This window comes from Ursus americanus, chromosome 9 (assembly GCF_024610735.1).
Source record: "Ursus americanus isolate L20-20 chromosome 9, mUrsAme1.1.p, whole genome shotgun sequence".
NCBI classification, from domain to species: Eukaryota; Metazoa; Chordata; class Mammalia; order Carnivora; family Ursidae; genus Ursus; species Ursus americanus.
Window position 1 is genome coordinate 64,743,355 of NC_142135.1, and position 25,068 is coordinate 64,768,422.

General features: G+C 38.9%; 1 protein-coding gene across 4 annotated transcripts in view; it reads left to right on the forward strand.

The window, feature by feature from the left end:
• The window catches only part of CYP7B1 (cytochrome P450 family 7 subfamily B member 1), a 168,411-nt gene that overhangs the window by 5,777 nt on the left and 137,566 nt on the right, over positions 1–25,068 (forward strand). Inside the window, exon 2 of one of the 4 annotated variants that reach the window (XM_087864861.1) lies at positions 9,340–9,505. The exons of the other annotated variants lie outside the window; for them this stretch is intronic. The gene's annotated coding sequence lies outside the window, so the exon portion shown is untranslated. The remainder of the gene's footprint in view (positions 1–9,339; positions 9,506–25,068) is intronic. 4 annotated transcript variants of the gene reach the window in all.

Genomic DNA, 25,068 nt, shown 5'->3' on the forward strand with positions numbered 1-25,068 from the left:
GAAATGAAGGTTGTTAATCAGCTAACCTTAAAATGAGCGATTATCCTGAACTTTTGGGTGGGCCCAACGTAATCACAAATTAACACTGGAAGAAGGAGGGAGGAGAGGAAGTGTGCCAACCACTGGTGGCTTTGGAGATGGATTAAGGAGTCCAAGAGACAAAGAATGTGCAGGCAGCCTCTTGAAGCTGGAAAGACAAAGATTCCCCTCCAGAGCCTCCAGAAAAGAACCCAGCCCTGCTAACATCTTGATTTTAGCCCAGTGAGACCCACTTTGGATTTCTGGGCTACAGAGCTATAAGATAATACATTTGTGCTGTGTAAGCCACAAATTTGTGGTAATTTGTTACAGTAGCCATAGAAAACTAATGCAATACTGCCTTTTGTAAGAAAGTTCAAAGAGCAGGAACGACTGGGCCTTGGATGACTTTGCTGGTTGCCTATGAGGAGTAGGACAGAAAATAAACATTTCTAAATACTCAGTGCCTTCATCCCTATACTAATGTATAACAATTTGAGAATTTGGGGTCCTAAACTTCACAGATCATCATGGGCTATTCATCAGTCTCTGGTCCTTATCCATCAATATACAAGTAAGTTTTGAAAGCTTGTTGTGTATCTTGCATCTGTGAATGTTTAAAATCATTTGAAAATAAGTCATAGATTGTAGGCATTGAGATCCAGATGTGAACTGGTCAGATATCTTATTTCCCAGACTCGGTGCATCCCTACGTCCTGCTGCCCACAGCCTGGAGGATAAGGAAGAAGAGGACTCGGAGGATTTGAGAGGACCTAGGGGGATGGGAAGCTGCACTTCACTGACTTCCCAAAAGTAGTAGAGCAGAGAGAACCATCAGCTGTAGAAGGAAGATTAACAGCCTCTTGTAGGAGAATATTTTTGTATTTTATCCAAAGTAAAATCCCACTGAAACTACTTCAGGTTACTCTTCTGTGAAAGGCAAAGGACAAAATTATAGAAAGCTACTTTGCTGAATAAGAGAAGGTGACATCTATTATATCGTGCATTTTTATAGCCAGAGTGCTCATTTTTATGGCTTTGGCAGTTTTTTCAACACGTAAGTATTTGGTATGGTTTTTTTTTTTTTTTTTTTTTTTTTTTTGGTCTATAGGAAAGTGGAAAGGATTAATTAAGTCTATAATTGCTTAATGCAGAAATTAATAGAAATTTTAATAAAAGTGCAACCATAACAGGATTTAAATCCATTGTCATTTCTCCTCATAGCTTTATCCTAAATAGTTGATAATAATGAAGAAGAAACTTTAGATGCTTTACTTTACTGACTAGTTTCTCAGTGACTATTTGTCATAAGAAATGAAGGATGAATGAATGAATGGACAGTTCGGTGTGGTAATTCTCTATTTCTAAAATGAATATTTTAGAGTTGTAGATGTTGATAGAAAGGTATACAAACTGCATACAAAAATGATACATCAAATGTCATACATAACACATTTTCTGCTGCTTAATTAGAAAGTGAAGCTTTCATAAGCAAGTGCTTACCTATCATGAGTATTTATAAATGGAGAACGTATCAGTGCAATGTTATTCTTTAGTGTAAACCAACTGAAAACAGCAGTTGGAGTACAGTCAATTCCTGAGATTCTTGCTTGTTCAAATTCAGAGTTTAGACATAGGTACTGTTAACTTTCAGTTTTAGGTACTGGATTTTGTAACTGTGCCTATGATTCCCTTCCCTGGTGTAGATAGACAGTGTACTTTATTTAACAGATCAGAGCTCCTTTGAGAAAGGGCTGAGCCTGGTTTGATTAATCACACCCATTTTGGTCCTTAGTACGCTTAAATAATGGTAGGATGATGACTCATAAACTATTGGAGACACCATGTTTTCTGCTTGAAAATCAAAATCGTGCTGGTGAAAGCATTGCTTTGTGCTAGCTGTACCTTGGAACTATGAACACCCAAACCACTTTATCTCAGGAAGACAAGTGGCTTGCTGCTCAGTCATACCTAGTGAGGATTTAGTGTCATGATACTGTATTTTGGTGGCGCTGTCCTTTTGGGGCAGGATGTGAGGGGATTAACTTCTTTGGGTGTTGGACAGTTACCACTTTAGGCTTAACTACAGCAATATTGTTTGCTGTTATCTGTTTTCGTGTATTGAGTACATAGTACTATAAAATTGTTTTTGACTTGTTATAATAACAGCCAACACTTTGGGGCACTTCCTATGTGCCTACTAGACACGGAGGCAAGTATTTTATATTCATTATTGTGTTAAATTTATTGAATCTTCCCTCACAATAACTTTTCTCATTTTTTAGAGGTAAGAAGTAAGTCTCATTTAAATAATGTTCCCAAAGTCATACAACCAGAATGTAGTGCGGTCTAGGATTCAGACCCACTGTGTTTGACTTCGAGTCCAAAAATTTAACACTGTTTTATCTTTTTCTCTTATTCTTTTTAAATCTTTGCAATAATGTTCTGACATATACATTTACCCTTTACTGAAAACTAAAGTATTACGATGTAGTACAACTTTAAAGCATTACTAGTAGAAATTTAATGAAGACAGGAATATATACATTAGGACTTTAAAAGAAGAATGTGTTAAAAATCTGAGAAAAGCAGATAATAATAGTATGCCATCTCTCTCTTGCACTGGGTTGTGTGAAAGTCACATTTGATGGACAATGTGAGAAAATACGTCTTTGTCCTTATCTCATATGCTGACTTTTGCATCCTTTCATTTAACGACTCAGCAGAGGATTTGAGATTCACTGCATTTCCTTGTTCAGATACAATGGAGACGAGGACAAATGAATAGGACCCTGCCCTTTTTTCTTACTTTGGACATACACAAATCTGCACATATTGAGTGTATATAATGTGTTGAGTTTGTAGATAAGTATACATCCATGAAACTGTCATAAATATATCCATCACATGCAAGTTTCCTCCCATGTTTATTTATGAAGATGATGATGATAAGAATACTTGACATAATATCTATCTTCTTAGCAAAATTTTAAGTATATGATGTAGTATTACTAACTACAGGTGCTATGCTATACAGATCTCTAGGACTTATTCATCTTGTATAACTGAAACTTCATGCCCTTTGACTAATACTTCTTCTTTTTTTTTTTTTGAAATTCACTCAGTTTAATTTTTTTTTAATTTTTATTGTGTTACATCAGTCATCCTTAGTTTTTGATGTAGTGTTCCATGATTCATTGTTTGTGTATAACACTCAGTGCTCCATGCAATACGTGCCCTCGTTAATACCTATCACCGACCTATCCCAATCCCCCCCTCCCCTCTGAAGCCCTCATTTTGTTTCCCAGAGTCCTTCTGTTTCCTCCTCCCCACTGACCTCTGTTAATGTTTGTTCATTCTACTCTCTTCTTCTATGAGTTTGACTATTTTTCCTTATGTAAGTGGTATCATATAGTATTTATCCTACATCTGGTTTATTTTACTTAGCATAATGTCTTTTAGGTTCATCCAAGTTATCACAAATGGTGGGATTCCCTACCTTTTTAAGGGTTAACAATATTCTGTTGTATGTATATACCACATTTTCTCTATCCATTTATCTGTAGACAGATACTTAGATTGCTTCCATATCTTGGCTATTGTAAATAATGCTTTAAGGAAGATGGGAGTGCAGATCATGGGATCCTGATTTTAATTCTTTTTTAATATATACCCAGAAGTGTAATTACTGGATTATTCAGTAGTTCCGTTTTAATTTTCTGAAGAAATTCCATACTGCTTTCCAGAGTAGCTGCACCAACATTCCCAACAGTAGTGTACAAAGGTTCCATTTTATCCACGTATTTGCCAACACTTGTTGTCCTTTGTTGGTTTTTTGTTTGTTTTGTTTTGTTTATTTTTTGAAGATTTATTTATTGATTCGAGAGAGAGAGAGACAAAGAGAGTGTGTTACACAAGTTGGGGAGAGGGGCAGAGGCAGGAGAGAGGGAATCTCAAGCAGACTCCCTTTGAGCACAGAGCCCAACCCAGGGCTTGATCCCAGGACCCTGAGATCATGACCTGAACCTAAATCAAGAGTCAGATGCTTAACCAACCTGAACCAGCCAGTTGTCCCTTGGTTTTTTTGATAATAGCCATCCTGGTGTGCTATCATTGTGGTTTTGATTTGCATTTCCCTGACTATTAGTGTTGTTGAGCACTTTTTCATATACCTGTTGGCCATTAATACGTCTTCTTTAGAAAAATATCTATTTAGTTCTTTTGTCCATTTTTAATCTGTTCATTTGTTTTGCATTTGAGTTGTAGGAGTTCCCAATAAGATTTTGGAGATGAATGCTTCATCAGATATATGGTTTGTAAGTATTTTCTCCCATTCTGTAGGTTGCTTTTTCATCTTATTGTTTCATTTATTGTGCAGAAGCTTTATAGTTAGGTGTTGTCCCACTTGTTTATTTTTGCTTTTGTTTCCTGTGCTTTTGGTGTCATCTCCAAGAAATCATCATCAAGAAGCTTTTCCTCTGTGTTTTCTTCTAGAAGAACATGTCTCTTGACCACAGAGACTAGTTAGCAGCCTGACAGTCACACCTTAATCTTTCTGAAAACTTATAAAATTTGATTCAAGATCACTGGTTTCAAAGGGAAAACAGTGTTGAAGCAACCTGGAATCAAAGGGGAAGGCTATCTCGCCCTTTGGGAATCAATTGAAGACAGTTTAGTGTGTTTCCTATTTTAACAATCCTTCAGAAGAGGATTATACAAGCTGTTGCACGTGTTATTCCTGCAGTTATTATTGCACTTATAGAAGCAGCATTAAATATTGTGTGAGAAAGTGTTACAGACAGTTCAAATATTACTTGATGTCCCAAAGCACAGTGGTTCTTGATATGTCTTTTGAATGCTTTCAGGCCTATAGTGAACTTTCAATCTTGCTTTGGATTTTGAATGGCCTTTTTCACATGGACAAAGAGGCTCAGTACTATATGCAGAATGTATAACTTTGCCCTTATATTTCTTTGCAGGCATACATGCAAATTCTTTCACTATACATTCAGTGTGTGTGTGTGTGCGTGTGTGTGTGTGTGTGTGTGTGTGAATATATAAATGTATAAATATATGTGTGTATATATGTGTATATATTTCAAACTAGTTCTACCCTTTTTGCTTGTCAGTGTGTTGTGCCATATGGTATAGAGCATCATGCCAAAAGATAAAAATATTTCTAGAACATATGAAATCACCAGTCAACTGAAGAAGGGTAAAGACTTTTGACCACAGCATTTGTGACTCTGATGCATTTGCAGGCAATAGTACGTAGCTTAATGCCCCAATTCTAAAAACAGGACATATTTTGAAGTTAAAATGGCACTTACTTTTTAAGGGAAGGAATCCAAAAGCAAAGGTTTCGAAAATTTTATTTTTCTAAAGGAATTGATTCAAATCAGTGTTTTCTTTCTAAACTGAAATTCTCCGTATTTATTTATAGAACTTTCCCCCTCTTACTTTAATCTCTAGAGTTACCATACAGGGAGGCCTTGGAGATGGAACCCACCCCACGGCAGGCGGATAGAGTCTTCTGGCTGTGGATAACATGGCCATTACACAGTTTTTCTAACTTATTCCATAGATGGGATGTTTTAACCAAAAAAAGAAAGGTAGAGGAAATCAAATCCCACAGCATTCTTAGGGACCATGGAATAAAGCCATAATAGCAATGTGATTCAAAGCTATTTACTCTCCAACAATAAGCAAGAAGCATAAGCAATCTGGACTATAATATGCATTACTGTGCTACTCAGATCTTACTCATTTTAGGTCTCAAGTAGACCTGGATTTCTTTGTGCCACATTGAATATTGTTTTCAACTATTTCACTAATAAAAACGAGGGGAAAAAAAGTTCAGTAGTTTATTTCCTAGCTAAGGATTGAGTGTATTTTTTACTAGAGAGATAAACTATTATGTAAAAAAGAGTAAGTGCCATTGCCATGACATTTGTGGGTAACAGTTCTGTAAATAGTACTTACGTTCTTTGACAAAGATCCAGTCCTAACTTTTCATCTCTTCACTAATTGATTCTTCTTTTGTATTTATTTACCTTCCCTAATTGTGTGGGAGTTTTTGTGTTTTGGTGTTTTTTTGTTTTGTTTTGTTTTACAAAATGACCCTATATGGGCTTGGTTTGTACAGGATGGATCTGTAATAGAACAGTCTTGTTGAAGTGCGTCTTAGCAGTGCTCCTCATTTTATGATTTATGTTCAAACCCTGCTATATTGTGACTTACTTCTTAGGTAGTGGTTACCTTACCTTGAGACAAACATAGATCTCCAAAATATTCAAGCAAAAACTGTATTCTAGAAGCATCTCTATATTTTATTTGTTCTTGTGCTTTTCCCTTTGTTCACTGGAGATCTACCTTAGAAAGTTTCTTTAGTTCCAAATATAAGTTAATGAAGTTGAGGAGGTAGGTAAAGATGTTCTTAATTACACTGCATTGGAAGATATATGCAAATTATGCTCCACTTTATAGGCAACTATAATATTTTTAAAGGGCTAGTCTTTCCTTTTTTAGGAGCTAAAGTGACTGATTCATGTCAGTTTCCTCAATCTGCTTTAGTGGGACTAAGATAACTCAGTCCCTCTTTGAAACTCTGTATTTGTACTCTTTTAAAACAGTCATGTTTGAGAAGAAATGCTGGCCAAATAGAACTAAAAACTGAAATAGTGTCTATTTTTGGACTTTAAAAATTGTTCGTGTGTTTAGAAAAAGGAACACATAACCAAAGAGTCTCAAGCACTGTTTATGTGACAGGGTAAAAGGGCCTTTAGGTATTTTAGGATAACTCAGATTTGTAGGACATCTCATGACCTGTGTAGCAAATTTAGAATAATGCTAGGTTATTTAATCACTAAAAATTAATCATTCTTTATTTGTCAACAGCTTTGAACAATGACAGTTTTATTACTGTAATTATGACATGCACAGACTTGTTTTTTCAAATCCCCTCCTTATTTAGAATTTGTTATCAATAAAAAGAGAAACAGGGAAGAAACATACAGAGACATTGTTTTTGTCTGTCACAGGTTGACTTTAGAAAAATGACTAGAATTTCAGCTACATCTAGAGCTTACTTTTCACAGATCTCCGAAGCCTTGGTAAGATCAACTAAAGAAGAATCAGTAGTGAGTGCTTTTCTCCTCCAATTACCATCTCCAAGCATTCATTGGAATGCCACAAGTACAACCAGGTTAAAAAAATAACTTAGAAAACTTTTTTTTAAAGATTTTATTTATTTATTTGACAGAGAGAGAGACAGGCAGTGAGAGAGGGGACACAAGCAGGGGGAGTGGGAGAGGAAGAAGCAGGCTCCCAGCGGAGGAGCCTGATGCGGGGCTCGATCCCAGAACGCCGGGATCACTCCCTGAGCCAAAGGCAGACGCTCAACGATTGAGCCACCCAGGTGCCCCAGAAAACTTTTTTTTTTTATTAGAAGAGAACAACTAAGATCATGATATTTATGAAGTCAGAAATAATGGAATTCCCACAGGAGAGGAAATGGCATGGTAATATTTCTGTCTCTGAGCCTCAGTTTTCTCATGTAAATAAGGAAGTCAGACTAGATAATCGCTTTGGAAATAATTTGACTCTACAGGGACATTACCATTCTCAAGTTAATCCCTCAGACTATATGTATTTCAGCTATACAGAATGTACCTGTCCTCAAATACTGACTCCATTGCAATACCCTTCTTTCTGCCCTTTTAGACCCAACATAAAAGCTGCATCTCTCTGGAGTTTTTCCAGCTCTTTACCGGGCAGGGTTTACTGTCTCCTCCTCCAGCCTCCACCAGCACATCAGAATTCACATCACAATGTATTATAATTATTTTTTTTAAGATTTTATTTATTTGACAGAGAGAGAGAGAGAGAGAGAGAGACAGCCAGCGGGAGAGGCAACACAAGCGGGGGGAGTGGGAGAGGAAGAAGCAGGCTCCCAGCGGAGGAGCCCGATGCGGGGCTCGATCCCAGGACTCCAGGATCACTCCCTGAGCCGAAGGCAGACGCTTAACGACTGAGCCACCCAGGCGCCCCACAATGTATTATAATTATTTGTCAATATGCGTTGCTCCCTGGCCAGTGTGTCAGCAACTAGGATGAGAATCAGAGTCTGCTTTTTATTCATCTCTGTGTCCTCAGTACCTAGAAATAAATGCCTGGTGTACTGTAGGCAGTCAATAAGTAATACAGTAGTAATTAAAAAAGAACCATCCTTAAATAGAACCAATGCTCATCATAATATGGACGATAAAACCTGTGGACAATTTTCTTTTTAGTCATTATTGGTTCACAAAATGCTGTGAAACCTGACATACACAGTTGGACTATAAAGAATATGACTCATGGCTCCATGGGAGTTAGAGCTAAGCCAGTTATTGGGAATTACTCTTAGGCTACCTGTCAACTACAAGAGTAGTTAAAAGGCCCCACATATAATGGTTATAAGACCCTGAATCCCATAGTGAGTTCAGGGCCATGAGAAACATCTCATTCCTGAAGACTGAGCAACACTCTTTTTGAGAATTAGAGAAAAGAGTTGTTTGAATGGGATTGGGTGAGGACATTTGGAAATCTAAGCATATCCCCAGAACTCAGATCAGAGACAAGAAGACCATTTCCAAAAAACAAACCAGATGAAACTCTTGGTACAAAAGTGAAATAGGAAAGGGTAAGGTATTTGACCACCCATATTTACATTTATTCAGAATATTTCAGGTGGCAATATGGCAGACTGTTTAAGAATAAGAGCTTTAGAACCAGAGAGATAAAGAGGAGCTTGAATACCAGCTCTGTTATTTATTTGAGGTGAGACATTCCACAAGTTATTTTACCTCTTAGGGTCAGAAATAGTTTTGGAGGCAGATGGATGAACGTGAAAAGATTTCATCGCTCAGATCCTTGAAGGAAAGGAAGTATGCACTATTCAGTAAATAGTTATTGAACTCCTATAATACGGCAAACAACTGAGGTGAATAGAAAACAGAATAAAATACCATTTCTGCCTCCAAGGCGTTTATAACTAAATTGGGAAGATATGTACAAATAGATCTCAATCCCAATCTTCAGTTTTCACATTTCCCCACTCTATTAATTCAGTATTGCTTAACACCTATATTGGTCCATGTTTACATACTTAGTTTCTTTCAGGCTGTGACTTGCACTGGGAGGAGAAGTTGAGGCTACTGGTGTCAACTGTTACTACTGACATGAATTTCCCAACAACCATAAAGGCAAAGAAATACCCAATCCCTGTCTCTTAAGTCCATCAGTTTCCCCCTTTGTATGTTCTTTGTATGCTCTTTTCAGTGACGTAGAAGAAAGCCCTGAGAGTGTGGTGTCCAAGTGAAGAAATCATGTCAAGCGAGAGAGACTGATGAACTGTACTGAATTCTGCTGACAAGTCAAGTGAGATGAGGACCAAGAAATGACTCTTGAATTTAGTGAGATAGAGACCCTTGTTGATCTCAACAAGGTAAGCTTCTGTGGAGTGACAGAGCTGAAAACGTGGATGGGGGAGGCTTGATGGAAAAAGACAGGAATGAAATGGAAGGCAGTGACTACAGATACATCTTTCAACAAAGATTTGTTCGAAAAGTTTTGTTGCAAAGGGAATTGGAACAATGGGGGCAGTAGCTGGTTGGGAACATTTAATTAAGAAAAGGCTTTATTTTTAGATATATATATAAGAGAAATGACAGCATGTTTGAATACAAATGGGAAGGATCCTATAGAAAGAAAAAATGATGATATACACCAGAGAGGTAAGAATTTCCAGATGGAATTTCTCACGTTAATGAGAGGGATCGTATATTAGTCAGGGTTCTCCAGAGAAACAGAACCAATAAGAGGTGTGTGTGTGTGTGTGTGTGTGTGTGTAATATATATGTATATCATAAAGAATCAGCTCACATGATTTTGGCAGTTGGCAAGTCCAAAATGTGCAGGGTGGGCCATCAGTCTGAAGACCTAGGAAAGAGCCAATGTTGCCGTTCAAGTCCAGAGCCCATCTGCTACAGAATCCCTTCTTGCTTGGAGGAAGTCAGCCTTTTTGTTCTATTCAGGCCTTTGATTGAATAAGGCTGACCAACATTATGGAGGGCAATCTGATTTATTGAGAGTTTAAATGTTAATCTGATCCAAAAACCCTCACAGAAATAGCCAGAATAATGTTTGACCACATATCTGGGTACCAAGGCCCACTTAAGTTGCCATAAGGTTAACCATTCCAGGCAGTATTTCATGTGCAAGAGGAGGGTTGGATTAGACAGGGCCTGAATTGTTCCTTAAAGAAGAAGGTAGGAAGGCAGAGCGCGGGTATGCAGTGCTGGTTGGTGGGTGGATATGGTGCTGAAAGCCTGCGAAAGTTGTCTTCAGATTACTTCAGTTCTCATGTGAAGTAGGAAGCAAGGTCATTAGATGAGAGTAAAATGGGGGACAGGGTGTTAGAAATTTGAGAAACAAAGGAAAGCTAAAGTATGATTTAGTTGACCAGCAACATGGGACTCCTGAATGGAGTAGGGAAATGTGGCATGATTGCTAGACAGAATTCACGGCCACTGGAATTTGGGGTCACTGACTTAAAGTGAGGCCTGTCAGCAGGATTATGTTTTTCTCTGGCCATGTTCACTGCACAGACTCAGTGAGGAGAAGGCAGAGCTTCACACTAATGGAGTTATGGCCTTGCCTGTGAGCTGCCTGTCGTGTGAGAAGCACAAAAGTTGAAGGAGTAAGCCAGGGAATGATTGAGATGACTGGCCATAGAATTTAAGCTAGGAAACAGGCACAGGAAGGCATCAAGTGGGAGAGAGACTCAAAAAGTGGATATTCTGAGGGTGTCAAGCCCCTGGTGCCTCTCACTCCTGGGGCCAGTTTCATTCCTGACTTTAGTTTGTGAGCAGATTTTCTTTTGAGCCTAAGTACATTGGGTTTCTGTCACTTGAGACTGAAAAAATTCTGCTAGTCTGTGTAGAAAATATAAGGAAAAGAAAAAAAAGAAGGAAGGACCTACCTGACAAAATTTCTCTCTGTATACAAATGGTTCTTAGCTCTTACGGTGTATCAGAATTAAAGTGTGTTGTTTAAAAAAAAAAAATGATGCTCAGATCCCATCCCTGAGATTCTGCAGTTGGTGAGGACTGAGGAAATTGTTTTCAAAACTCCCACATAAACCAATATTCAGCCTGGGTTCAGAGTGATAGTTCTGAATCTTCTCAGCTAAGGTCTTTAGTGACAGCTTCAAATTATTTAGATGCTGCAAATTAATCTTTGAATTAAATGATCAATTAATTTTTGGATTATCTCTGCTTGCTACTGGGAGATTTATGGGGGAAGGAAAAGGTGTTCAGATTTCCCCTGGATGGTTTTTATAGCTCTAGTGACCAGCCACGTGTGAAGCCTAAGGAGGCCAGTGACGGGCTGTGGGTTCATCCACAGCACACGTGTGACCCTGCTGTGCCAGGCACCGTGGGAACAGAGGCATGGCTATGCTCTCCAGGAGCTCGCTGGGGGTTTTTATTTGTGTTATTGTTTGTTTAATGTTTATTATGGGGAGTATATTGGTTTTAGATTTATGGTTCAGTAGTTTTATTCTTTATGGTAGATGAACACTTTATTGCAAATTAAGCCTCCTTAAATAATCAGTGTGTGAAGTATTCATGCCCCTTATAATAGGCATTTATAGCAGGGTACTACAGTATAGTAGGAAGGGCTTTGGTCTGTGTGTCAACAGAGCTGTGCTTGAGTTCCAGTCCTACCCCATCCCAGCTCTGAAATTCAGGGCAAATTTCGTACCCGCTTTGTGGCTTAGGATCCCCACCTGTGAAATGAGGGGCTTGTACTGGAGAAAACCAGAACTTTTGGTTTTATGACACACTGTTGGTCTCACCTCTGGTTGATGTGTCACTGCTCATTATTGGAATAATGGCATGGTGTCAGGTGGAAAACGTGAACCAGAGTCTGCTTTCCAAGATGGCTTTTAGGGATGCATTGTGGTGAGAGGTGAGGAGGTCTGTTCACAAAACAATTGATTCGTGGAGAATACTAAGCAATAAAGATGAAGTAAAGAAGAGTGGTAGGAACACTAGTTCTCACTGGACATCAGAAAGGAAGGAGAGAGAGCTGTTCCCATGTTGTTCTGAAAGGACTTCAGCAAAGATTGTTGGCGGGATAAGCAGGATCTCAGTTTCCAGGGAGAAGAAGACTGTTCCTTGTTTGCTTGGCTGGGGTGGTGGAATGAAGGTGGAGGCATGGGCCAAAGCATGGGGAGGGGTCTGGGGGGAAGCAAAGGGTCTATTTGAAAGACGGAGGGAGCAATCAATTTACCCTGAAGAAGCAGAAGAAAAGACTTGCGATACAGAAAGGTAGATGTTGAACTGAATACCAGCAGTTGACACTGCTATGAAATGTAAGAGATAGAGCACATTCAAGTATTAATGTTTAATCTTTTTATTGAGGGTTGAACAATTAAAATGGGGAATGGGAACATGGGGTAAAAAATCCTTGGAGAAGAGGAATACAAAATGAGTCTTGTACGTCCCTGGGAGGACACACAGAGAGAGGATAGTGTGAGGGTAGTTTTGGGCTCTCAACTTTCATATACTTTAGTAACTTTCAGTCTAACATCGATAAGCCCGAGAACATGCTTGGATGCCGAAAAGACGCTCCTACTTCCTCTTTTACCATCTTCCAGCTCTTATTGAATCTAACCATTGTCTCAAGGTATAAAAATCCCTTGGGTGGGGAACAAAGTGAAGATTCAAAATGTTTGTGTTTGTCAAGACTCCTTTAATTAGGGCGCTGCACCATCCTTCCCATGCATTTCATTAAAGGATTATATTCCAATAAATTTTGCTTTTTAGGTTGAATAATAATGTGTCAAAATGTGTAATGCATTTAATTTGTTTTGTTCAATTGTGTGCTGCTAATGATTGAAATACTTTAATGGTAATTTAACCCAGAAGAACATTTTTAACAGAGTGTGATGCTCATGAGCATTAAAAACAATATTTTAATTTTTAATACACATATTTTTTGCAGAGATGTATAATGGGGTGATCTTTAAAAAAAGCTGGCATTTAGCTAATAATGCTGCACAACTGATCTTATATAGTTTGTAGTCTGTTTTGGAAAATCTGTCAGGAACTGGCACCACTCAAGGGGAGCTTTTGATTTGTTTTATTTCTTCGAATGGCCATGTCGTAAAATAACTGTTTATGGTTATGCCCCAAATCAAGCAAACCTTTGAATTCAAATATAGCTTGCTACCAACTATATAATCTTAGATAAACTGCTTCACTTCTCTGGGCCTCAGTTTTCTCCTAAGTACATTGGCGATATAAGACATAATCTCATAGTTTTGAAGAGTAAATGAGATAGTGATGTGAAATGCTCAGCCCAGTTTCAAGTACATGGAAAGCTCTCAATGATCTCTCTCTTTCTCTCACTCTCGTTACATATAAAAAACTGAAGTTGATTGTAGATCAATCATTAAGTTAAATAGTTTATAACAATGAATAATAAAATGGGGGGAAATGTTTGGGGGGCAGAATACTACAGAATCTTTTAGTTAATTAATTTTGGTTTATAAGATTAATGCGTACAAAAATTATCTGAAAGCTGATTGGAGGTGTTTGAACTTTTAGGTGAATGGCCATCCAAAACGGTTTCTTCTCGAAAAGTGTATGAACTATTAAAATGTATGCCTTTAGTACTGTGCAGACTTATGCTGTAGCAAACAGTTGGTAGCCCTGATCATTGTGTCATTTAGCCAAGGTTTTCAATGAATTATGAAAACATAATGAAATAACCTATTTTCTTACCTATTTGTATTATCCTCTCAAACTAATTCCACCCAAGGGATGATAACCAAGTCTTGATTTCTGTGTGTGTCAACTATTACCAGAAATTCTAGAAACTTTTCTTGGCTAGTTGTTTGGTTAACAGAGGTAAAATTGATCATTAAACTTATAATTGAAGAAGAGTCGAAAAAGAAAATCAATATAATTATTCATGAACGGGTAGGTTTACTCTCATATATCAAAGTAATTTTAATACATCCCCCAAGACCCTTTTCAGACTTACGCGTAGCTTGTACTTAGACATGTAGCTTTACAAATAATTCTTTTAGATAAGATAAAATTGCAACTATAATATTCTTATTGATGCACTAAAACAATCTACCATAGTAGGTTTTGGGGCTGTAATTAGGAGAACTACCATACTGTGTGACTCTCCATAAGCTGAATGTGTATGTTCTGTGCTATCATTTATAACAGTTTTTGCAAACTAAAGAAATTTTCACATTTGAAAATTTGGAAAGCAGTTTCAGAATCTCAACTTTGGAACATGCCTGTCTTTCTCATTTCCTGCCTCCCTCATAATCCCTGCATTTCTCCTCACCATGGAATATGCATAGGAGCGAATGGTTTGAAGACAGTACTGTACACAGTTCACACAAGGTCTTGTTAAGAAGATGGGACTGCATCTTCAACCATATGGAGTGCTGAAATTTTTGGGAACAAACCAAAATGGTAATCTGAAGTCTTATTTAGGAAACAAAACTTGTGTGACTAGAAATAGACCAACTCCTAAATATATTCTGGTTTATGTGCATTCTGGTATAAACCACATGTCACTAAGTAGGGTTTTAGGGGGTCAGTAGAGGGCAGACGTACTTTTTACCTAAAGAATGTGTATGCCAGTCCGGGAACTGATTATATTCTTTTCTAGTTTGATAATTTCAAGTCTTCTCTACCCTACTGACAAATCTATACTTTACATACAGACTTTTTAATATCGTCAATCCCTTTGAGGAAATGAGTGTTCATTTTAAGACAATTTTGATTATGAATTATGACTTCAGAAATCCTATTTCTACATTTCAATTTTTAAATTATCATATAAAATATTATCTGAAATATTGGTTTTCTCTTGGGCTTAAACAGCTGAAAATAAAATTGAAGATTCCTATTAGAATTTTTATTTTTTCCTCCAAATAATCTGTTTTACCAATGATACACACTTATAATAAAGTGGGTTCAAATTGCTAGACTTTGAAGCATCAATATCTTTCTCACTAATTAGCTGCTTTATCTTAATGCAAACGATTTAACCACTGTGAGCTTCAGTGTCCTTGTTCATAAAATTTTAAAAAAATTTATTTCATGATCTAAGACCCATTCCAGGTCTAAATTTCCATTTTCATAGAAGTCTAACGTCCCATACTCATAGTTTGATCATTTTCCATATTTTTTTCATATAAATCGCTGACTTGTCAGATTGTTTGCTGGTTCTCATAATTTTGCATATGCTATATTCTTTGTTGCTGACTGTTCCTTTTGATTTTCTGGTATATTTCTTGTGCAGTTAGTAGAGGGGAACCCACCTGAATTTATTGTTGTGAAATAAGTATAAGTATTTAGAGATGAAAGTATTGCGATTTTAGGATTGGCTAGTTTGAATGATTTCAGTAGGCTCTGGGGCATAGGAGCCCTCGAAACCAAAATCAATCCCCCCATGTGGAGTCCCCGGCCTGAAGGCCACCCCCTCCATGAAACCCCCACCTCCCTCCCACATCCAGCCCCCTCGCCCAGCCCCCAACTGGAATCCCTTTGTGGAGCCCCTCACTCAGCTCAGCGGGGAGTCTGTCCCTCTCCCTCTTCCTCTGGCCTCATGCTGTGCTCTCTCCTTTCTCTCATATAAATAAATAGTTTTAAAAAAAAAAAGGGAGAACAGAATTATATTTATCGAGTTTCTCCTATATGTCAGAAGGGTGGGGAAGGTGGGAAAGCCAACATTGTGTTATGGAGGTGACCACCCCTTGTGTTCCCTCTAGTTTGACTTCCTGAAAAGCTGCATGAAATGTATTTGAGAACCTATCCATAATGGGAGGATCACAGGGGCAAGAAGTATTTATGAATAGACTGCTGTGCCATATTGCGCTAGGGCGGTTCAACGAGTGTTAACTCCTCTATCCTGCCAGTTCTTCATCCTATCCTAGCGCCTATAACACTGCCTGCGAGTGTTCGGGAAGGTTTTGGGGTGTCCTCTGCCTGTAGGATCAACGAAACCCAGGGGTAGAAAGCAAGAAAAGGGCATTGCAGGTCAGAGCATTGCAAATCCATGACCTTGGAAAAGCTATACTAAGAGAGTACTGCCATTTAGTCTTAAGTACTTCCTGAACTTTCCCTCTCTCCATCCTTTTCCAACTAATAGAAAGTTGAGCTCATGAATATCAATCTGTTTATAAAAGAGTAAAGACATCGTGCATTGAGTAATCCTGTCTTATTTTTGTATCTATTATGTGCCAGACTCTGTGCTAGACTCTGTCAGCCCGCAGTCTCACTCATCCTAACCACAGTGTTGTGAAGCAGGTATTCTTGCGCTGCCTGGCTCAGAGGAAACAGTATAGGAGCCCAGCTGAATTGCGCAAGGCCACCCCCACAGAGCGTGGAGCTGAAATTCAGCAGATTCCTACACGCACATTTATTTTACTCTGTAGGTGTTCTGATGGGGAAGGCCTTGGCTCTTGTTTGGCCAGTGCTTGAGCTCACACCGTGGGACTCTACAAAATGAACTCACTTCGGAGACTCAGGCTTGTCAGCATTTTGCAAGTGAGTCAACTGGAGACCTGGCCTGTCTCCATGATAAGTGCTGGAAATCCCCACCACATCTCTGACTCAGAGATGTGTTTCTTAGCCCATGAATCTTTCAACTGCCTGGGTAAGCACAAAGTGAAGTTGAAAGTTCCTAGAAACTGTACCTTTTTTTCCCCAGAAGTTCTGTCAGGCCACATTTTCTCTAGAACTGTGAAACATACAATGAAACAGCGCATCTAAAGTTACAAAGAAAATGAGCATCAACCTCTCTATATCTGAGTTTTCTCATTTATGAAGTAAGGGTGTGGATTTCATGATCCCTAAGTTTCCTTCCAAGCTCAATTTTATGAGGCTGAGGCTGTACTGAAGCAGATTCCAAGGAGCGTGGCTGCAGCATTTCTCTTCCCTCGGTATTTAGCACAGAGCAGATTCTGAACCTGTGTTTGCCAGACCTGTGTTTGCAAAACTGACAGGTCCCCTTTCTGCCCCTTCCTTTTCTCCACTCCTTGACAGTTCTTCATCCTATCCTAGCGCCTATAAATTCTTCCAACACAAACCCTGTGCTAAAAAATGGTTGGACCTTAGTGTGAAGGATCTCAGATCAGTGTATTCTCTTTCTCCGGTGTATTTGCATATTAAGATTTGTATCTAATTGTGAAATTAAAAGATGTCCACCCCCCTACCCCCATTAAAGAAACTTCACACATCGGCCAGTTTCATTTTTTGAAGGACAGGGCTTTTCTGAGGCTCTAAAATCATTCCATTGGACTTTTTATAACCCAAATTGTCCATTTGACCCCCATCATAGACTAGGAAAGAGTGCTTCCCATTAAGGACCTGGGGGAGGGGAGATGAGGAAAGGAGTGAAAAGTGGGACATGGAGTGACCACTGCCACACTATGGAAATCAGACTCTACTTTCCTTGTTGCCTGCAGCAAACCCACCAGGTATAAAGCATACAAGGTAGGCGAATGATGTGCCTCTTCAAAGCAGAGGCCAGCAAACTGTGGTCCAAGTCCAGCCCAACCCCTGTGCCTCTTTTTGTATAGGGTGCGACCTAGGAATGGTTTTTACAGGTGAATATTTGCAACTGATTTGATGATTGAGAACATTCACTTTGAACTTGAAGTAAGTGAAATGTTAACCCTCTCAGAAGAATTCCATTACTTTTATTAATAGACCTACACTATAAAAAAAGTACTCTATTACTATTATTATATTTTAAATTTTATCAATGAGAAATATGAGGAAATTTTGTCCCCCTCTTGTTATATAAGTACCTATATAATTAATTTTGATATTTGACCCACAATGCTTGAATGATTCACTATCCAGCTCTTTACAGAGAAAAGAAAAATGTGTCAGCCCCCTGTAAGAGGAAAAGAAACCAGGCAGTAGAAGAAGAAAACGGCTATGGGAGAGGATACAGGGAACAGAGGCAAATGAAATGATGTTACAAATAAAACGTAGGAAGTGGAATGTTCTTTTTCTACTCGTGTGAAGCACTTACATAGAATCTTGAAGGACTGGCTGTCTTCTCCCTACCCCAGTGAAAAACTATCTTCTCTGTGAAAACACGCAGACACGTGCACACACACGTGCAGGCACACACCCGCAGTCCGCCTGCTATCAGGGAAAAGTGACCCTAAGCCGAAATCTCAGCTCTGCAGTGAACTCATCATGGGATTTGGGGGAGATATTTCCCCCTCTGGCCTCACCACAATTCCCTTATGTTGCTGGCGGATCTTGTGATCATTAAAGCCAGTGGGTTTTCCCACTTCCCAGTCTCCTTAAAACCTCATCTCTGACGCTGCTCTCATAACCCTTTACTCTTGTTCTCTACAGAAGTACAGGGCTTGCCCGGACTTGGCCTCAGAACCCTGCCCTCCTTTCTTCACACTTCTCCTCAGAGAGCTCATTCCTTCTCTAACCTGATTACATCACTCCTTTTCATAGCTAGGGTTAGACAGCTGTCTGTGGTGAAGGAGGCATTTACATCCGCACCTCCATCCCCACCAACGCTAACAGATGCATGCTCTTGCCGTGCCTTCTTCCTGCCGTGCTTCAGCCTTGCTAAATGGCTGGCCTTCAGATTCCAGGGCTCATGCCTGCCGGCGGGCTTTACCCGCCCACATCCTCAGCCTGCTGTCCTCTCTCACTTGTGCTAGACCAGCTTCTAGCCTTCAAGTCCCCCCCGCCCCCGTCTGCCTCAACCCTAGCCCATAAGGGAAGGTATGTTGAGCATTTAAACATCATTTTAAATTCAACATATCAGATTGTCTATTTGAGCACTTCCAGTTACTCTCAGGGCAATCCCAGCTCCGGGGCCAAGACATTCTCAGATACAGAGACCTTGCATATCTCAAAAATTAGATTGATCAACATAAACCATCAAGTATGCACAAATATTCCAATACTAAAAAAGAGATCTGCACTTTTTGGGCAGGCATTTAAAAACTCAATCAGGGGTGCCTGGGTGGCACAGCGGTTAAGCGTCTGCCTTTGGCTCAGGGCGTGATCCCGGCGTTATGGGATTGAGCCCCACATCAGGCTCCTCCGCTGTGAGCCTGCTTCTTCCTCTCCCACTCCCCCTGCTTGTGTTCCCTCTCTCGCTGGCTGTCTCTATCTCTGTCAAATAAATAAATAAAATCTTTAAAAATAAAAATAAATAAAAATAAAAAATAAAATAAAAAATAAAATAAAAAATAAAAAAAATAAAAAATAAAAATAAAAAAAATAAAAAATAAAATAAAAACTCAATCAGTGTGCTACCCCTCTGCCTCAGACCCTCCATGGTCTCCTGCTCCTGTCAGAAGAGAGTGCACGTTCTGGCTGGGGTGACGGCCCGGCAGAAGCTCCTCCCACTTTCTGCCCTAACCTCCCCCACCTGCACGGGCACCAGCCACACTGGCCTCCTTGTTCCTTGACGTGCCAAGTTGTTTCCCCTTTGCACTCCTGCCCTTTTGACTACAGCTCTGCCCCCACATTCCCATGATGGGTTTGCGACTGTCATCTACGGCACAGCTCAAATGTCATCTCCCCAGAAAGGCTTTTACTTAACCACCGTCTCTGAAAGCTAGCCTCTCATTTTGTCAAATGTACCCATTTCATTTTCTTTATAAATTTATCATGACCTGGAACTTTCTGGCTCATGTGTTTGTATACTTATTCTTGTCTATTTGCAACAACTAGAATGTAAGCTTCATGAGAGGAGGGATCTTGTCTCTTTTGCCGTTACAGGGCCCCTCCATTGTCCTGGCACATATTCATTCCTTTAGGATGAATGAGCAAAAGGCAGCCTGAAGGGTCTGATTCAGGGGTACCTGGATGGCTCAGTCGGTTAAGCGTCCGACTTTTGATTTTGGCTCAGGTCATGATCTCAAGGTCCTGGGATTGAGCCCTGCTTCAGGCTCTCCGTGCTCAATGGGGCATCAGCTTGAGGATTCTCTCCCTCTCCCTGTGCCCCTCCCTCTGCTTGCACTCTCTCTCTCTCAAGTGAATAATAAATCTTTTTTAAAAAAAGGTAAGGTCTAGTGATGGGTAGTAAGGAGAGCACATATTGCATGGTGCACTGGGTGTTATACACAACTAATGAATCATCAAGCCTTACATCGAAAACCGGGGATGTACTGTATGGTGACTAACATAATATAATAAAAAATCATTATTAATAAAAAATAAATAAATAAATAAATAAATAAATAAAACAATAAAAAAAAAAAAAAGGTAAGGTCTGATTCATTCTCTGTAGGGTACGGGTTACTTTTCCTCAAAGTGAATGTTAATCTTTGGTGTGACAGGGTTACATGTTTCAATTTCAAAGAAATTTAGTGTGTACTTGGCAAATATATGGAGAGGAACCAGGTATGTTTGCAAAGCAATGGGAGCTGATGCAATGCTAAATGTTTGTATAATGCTTCCTATTTAAACAAAGCAAAACAAATATTTTGTAGACTATCAGTAGATTGAAATCAGGAACAGCCAAAGATAGTTTTTGGCATTGTTTTTGTTTTGAAAAATTGTTATAAAATTTTCATGAGAAATTCCCGTCAGACTTTCCAAATCTGAGTCCATCATCTTCATTTTTTAAAAAGTGTTAGCCATTTAAAAAGAACCATTGAATTCTGGTACATTCTAAGAAAAAGTCTCCTCTTTAAATCTGCAGTGGAAAATAACATTTCAAACACTGGATGACCTTAGAAGTTCATATTTGACCTTTACTTTTTGTACACTCTTAACTTTTCCAGATTGTTAATTCTGTGTATGTATGGGAAGGGGGGGTTCTCTCAAATTTCTGCTCACCCTTTTAACATATAATGGGAGTAGTATATGCATAGTGAATTTACCAAAGCTGTCATAATCCCTGACTAGAAAACCTAAATGAAGATATTCAATAAGAAGATATTGATAGGCACCATTAAAGTATAGAAACTTCTCAGATCTTACTTTCTTCATACATTGCAAGAGAAATGGTAACAAAATTATATATATATATGTGTGTGTGTGTGTGTGTGTGTGTGTAAATATATAATGTTTGTCTATAGGGTCAAAGTTTCAGATATATAATGTGTGTGTATATATATATATATATATATATATATATATATATATATAGACTTACATATATAGACAAAGACATAAGGTTTTGCAGTTTTCCTTCAAATACTGTAGTGTGTAATTTCACATAGAGAACATTGGGGAAAAAAATATTCTATCCTTGAATACCATTCTGTATCCCTTACCACCTACCTCAGCTCTACATAATATCCCATATGTCTTTCCTCATTACTAGCATATTTTAAAGTCATTAGAACTCTGTGGGTGGCAGAGATACATTGGAGAACAGCTCATAATTAATATAAACCTCTTGAGGGAACTTTAGAATTTATCTTGATATATACATGTACATACACATATGCATATACATACACACACACACACCCAACACACTATTTTAACAGAAAGTTGGACATGACGTTTAGTTATGAAAATATATTTCCAAGTATGTAGCCCTGCCTGTAAGTAAACTTCCTTTACATAATTTTTACATAATCTCAGCTGTGTACCAATCATGATCCAGCTAGAACTCTGATTTGCTTAGGGGACCTGGAACCTCACAGTAAAGATTTTTTTCTGGTATACATCGTGGATCAGGTAGTGGCATCTGCTGGCAATGAGTGATATTGCTTTCCAATTCTATAGGTGGCCTGGCTTTTCATCACAGGACATGTCTGGAAAGCAGATCCCGGTGTTGTTTTTTTAGAACCAACATATACATGAAAAGATAAATAACAAAACAGAGTGGTGATGATCATTTACATATTGACTGGTATGTGACATATGGAAGGAAGGAAAGGAACTTATATTGTGAATTTACTGTGTGTCTGTGTGGTGGTGTCTTCCTTCACATGCTAGCAGACGTAGGAGATCAGAGAGGTTAAGAAACACTCCCAGGTTCACAGGCTAGGGAAGACACGTGCTATGGGAAATAGGTAGGGTGTCCTAGTTTCTGAGGCAAGAAAGAAAAGACTATTCAGACCAGGATGTGGGTAGCAATAAACACTGCTACCGAGTGTCAGTCGTAGTGTATACTGCTTCAGTTTTTCTGAAGGACATCTCCGTGGGCATCAAAAGCCTTAAAAACATGCACACCATTTGACTAAGCAATTCTTATTCTAGTAGTTTGTCCTCAGGAAGTAACCATAGACGTGCTTGAATATTTATTAATATATATGGTTATTGCATCTATATGTATTCATACCATATCTTATAGCATTTACTGTAATAGTGAAAAATAAATGATCTAAATAATGACTAACAACAAAGGGTTGTCAACATAGATTATAGTCTATCCCTAAAACGAATGATATTCATTTGTGAAAAATATGTTGTATAGGAATATTTAGTGACAAGAAAAAAATGTTTATTCCATGTTATTAAGTAAAAAAACTAATCTATGATGTTGTATGATGCCATTTTTCAAGTAAAACTCTCTGTATGTACGTATGAGTTGTGTGGGTTTGTAAAGAAGATATACCCAAATGCCAACAGTGGTTATCTCTGTTACCTCTGAAAGATAAGTTGACAGAACACATTTATTTTCTTCTTTTCCTCATCTTTATTTTATAAATGTTCTACAGTGAGAACACATCACTTTAAAAAATTTTAAGAAAAGAGTTAAGAATATGGTCACAGGAAGCCACCAGGGGATCTAGAATACAGAGAGACTCATGCGGACAGAACCGGGGGTGGGGGGTGGGGGATGAACCTCTGCAATGAGAAGTTAATGGGAAGTTGATGTTAAACAGCAGAAAAGTCCAGTGTTGGCATAAGGATGATGTCTTAGCATGTCATCAGGGGCAGGGCAAGAGGTACCTATAGGGACACACAGGTAACATCAGAGATGTTTAAATGGCAGCCAGCGATATAAAGCCCTGGGATAGAAATCAGTTTTGTCCTAGAGAAATTGAGACACAGGGAGAGCAAAAGTTAGGAATTAAGGTTGGCTTTGGGGAGTGGATGTAAAAGCCAGGATAGAGGGAGAAGCAAGCCCAACTGAGTATTAGCTACTGAACAGCTGTCCCAGAACTCCTTACATTTCCCCTTGACAATGCTCCAGACGAACTTTGTTCCCTCTCTTGCGCCCACACTGAATGTTTAGAGAATCATTTGTCTGCGGAGAAATGAAGCATAATATCTAGTGTACTAAATTTGCTTAAGGCTATTAATGTACTTGGAATGAGTTGGGAAACATACAAATAAAACTAAACCAACAGATGGAGCCAATATCTTTTTACTTAATTTTTCCCTAGGAAGCAAAGGTGGTTAAATTCATTCCTTTGACTTCAGACATGCCCTTAGATTAGGATCATTTGCAGCATCTACATGTTTTAAACCTTGGGAAAGGTTTCAATTATAAACTTTTGGAGAGAAAAAGATGATTGGAATCGGGTCAATAGATCTAGATCCTTTTGTGCTGCCATGCCTGACTGGGAAAGTCACTTCAAGTTTTTAGATCTCAATTCCCTTATCTGCAGAATGAGATAAAGTGAGAAAAGGTGGAGGATCCTTTCAGCCCTGAAACTCCAGAACTCCCTGGACCTAAAACGTTGCTCTCATTTTCATATCTATATCTTCTGTCATATCTACCCCGGCCCCAAAAGAACCACAAAAGGGAAAATCAATCACAGAAAGTCAGACTGAAAGGAGAGCTGGCTCTTTTCTCTTTTTTTCTGAGATATCCTTAAAGACTGACTGCATGGCTAAACACCTAGGAGCATTTTAGCATTCCTTTATTCACCTACTCATTCATTCAAGAAACATTAAAGACCCAGTCTTGTCCCAGGTACTGTGCTAGGTCTTAGGTAAACAAAATTTGAGAGGATAGATAGTTCTCCTGCTGTCAAGAAACTTTCTATGCAGTGGAGGATTTTCAGTTCTCCTACTGCCTATTCCCCTAGAGATTTTGAACTTCCTCCCTCTTCTCTTACTTCCACCCACGCTGCTTTAGTAAGAGATATTATGATGGGAGGTGATCGAATATATGGAGAGTATGGAGGTAGAAAAATACGGAAAAGCACTGCCCTGGTGCAGGAGACAGACTTACAAATGGCCATCATACAGTCTATAACAGGGTGATACACTTTGGTCATGGAAACACAGCCACGTGAACATACCTGACCCCATGTTTTCTGCCCCGCTTCCAAGAGTTTCTTACATATCCAGATTCAGGGCTCAATTAACAAGTATTATAAATCGCTTTAATAGATTGCTCTGAAGTCCATCTATTTCTTTCTGTCCCAATGCTTCTCCCTTAATCCAGGTCTCCATCGTTGTTTACCTAGGTTAGCATCTCCTACCCATCTCCCTGCCCCCTTCGAATCCATTTTCCACATTACAGCCAGAGTGATCTTTCTAAAGCACAAATTTGATGTGTCTCTCCTGCTGCTAAAGATTTAAAGTCTAAACCCTCAGTGCAAGTTAGGTTAACCTTCTCTGTGCATCATTCAGTATTGTAATTACCTACACTGTTTTCTTTCTCCTAGACTATACAGAAAGCTCTCTGAAGATGGAGACTGGTTTATTTATCAGGAAGTGAATGAGCCTAGTGCTATGTCTCTGGCACAGAGTACGTGCTTAACAGTATTTGCTAGATGAATGTAGGATGTCAGTTTGGAGGTCATATTTGGTTGAAGTCGTGAGCATAGATAAAGTCTGGGTATAGGAGGAACTTAGTAAGGGTTTTGCCTAAGGAATAGGTAGATAATGAATATCGGTAAACTAAGAACATAGACAGTAGAACCCTGAAGAGCACTAACATTTTACTGGGTGGTGGAGGAAAGTAAATCTGTGAGAGTGACTGAAAAGACAGGAGGAAAGCAAGGAGAGAATGTGGAGGGGTGCCGAGAAGCAGAGGATCTCAGTTAATGCTTCTTTGTAT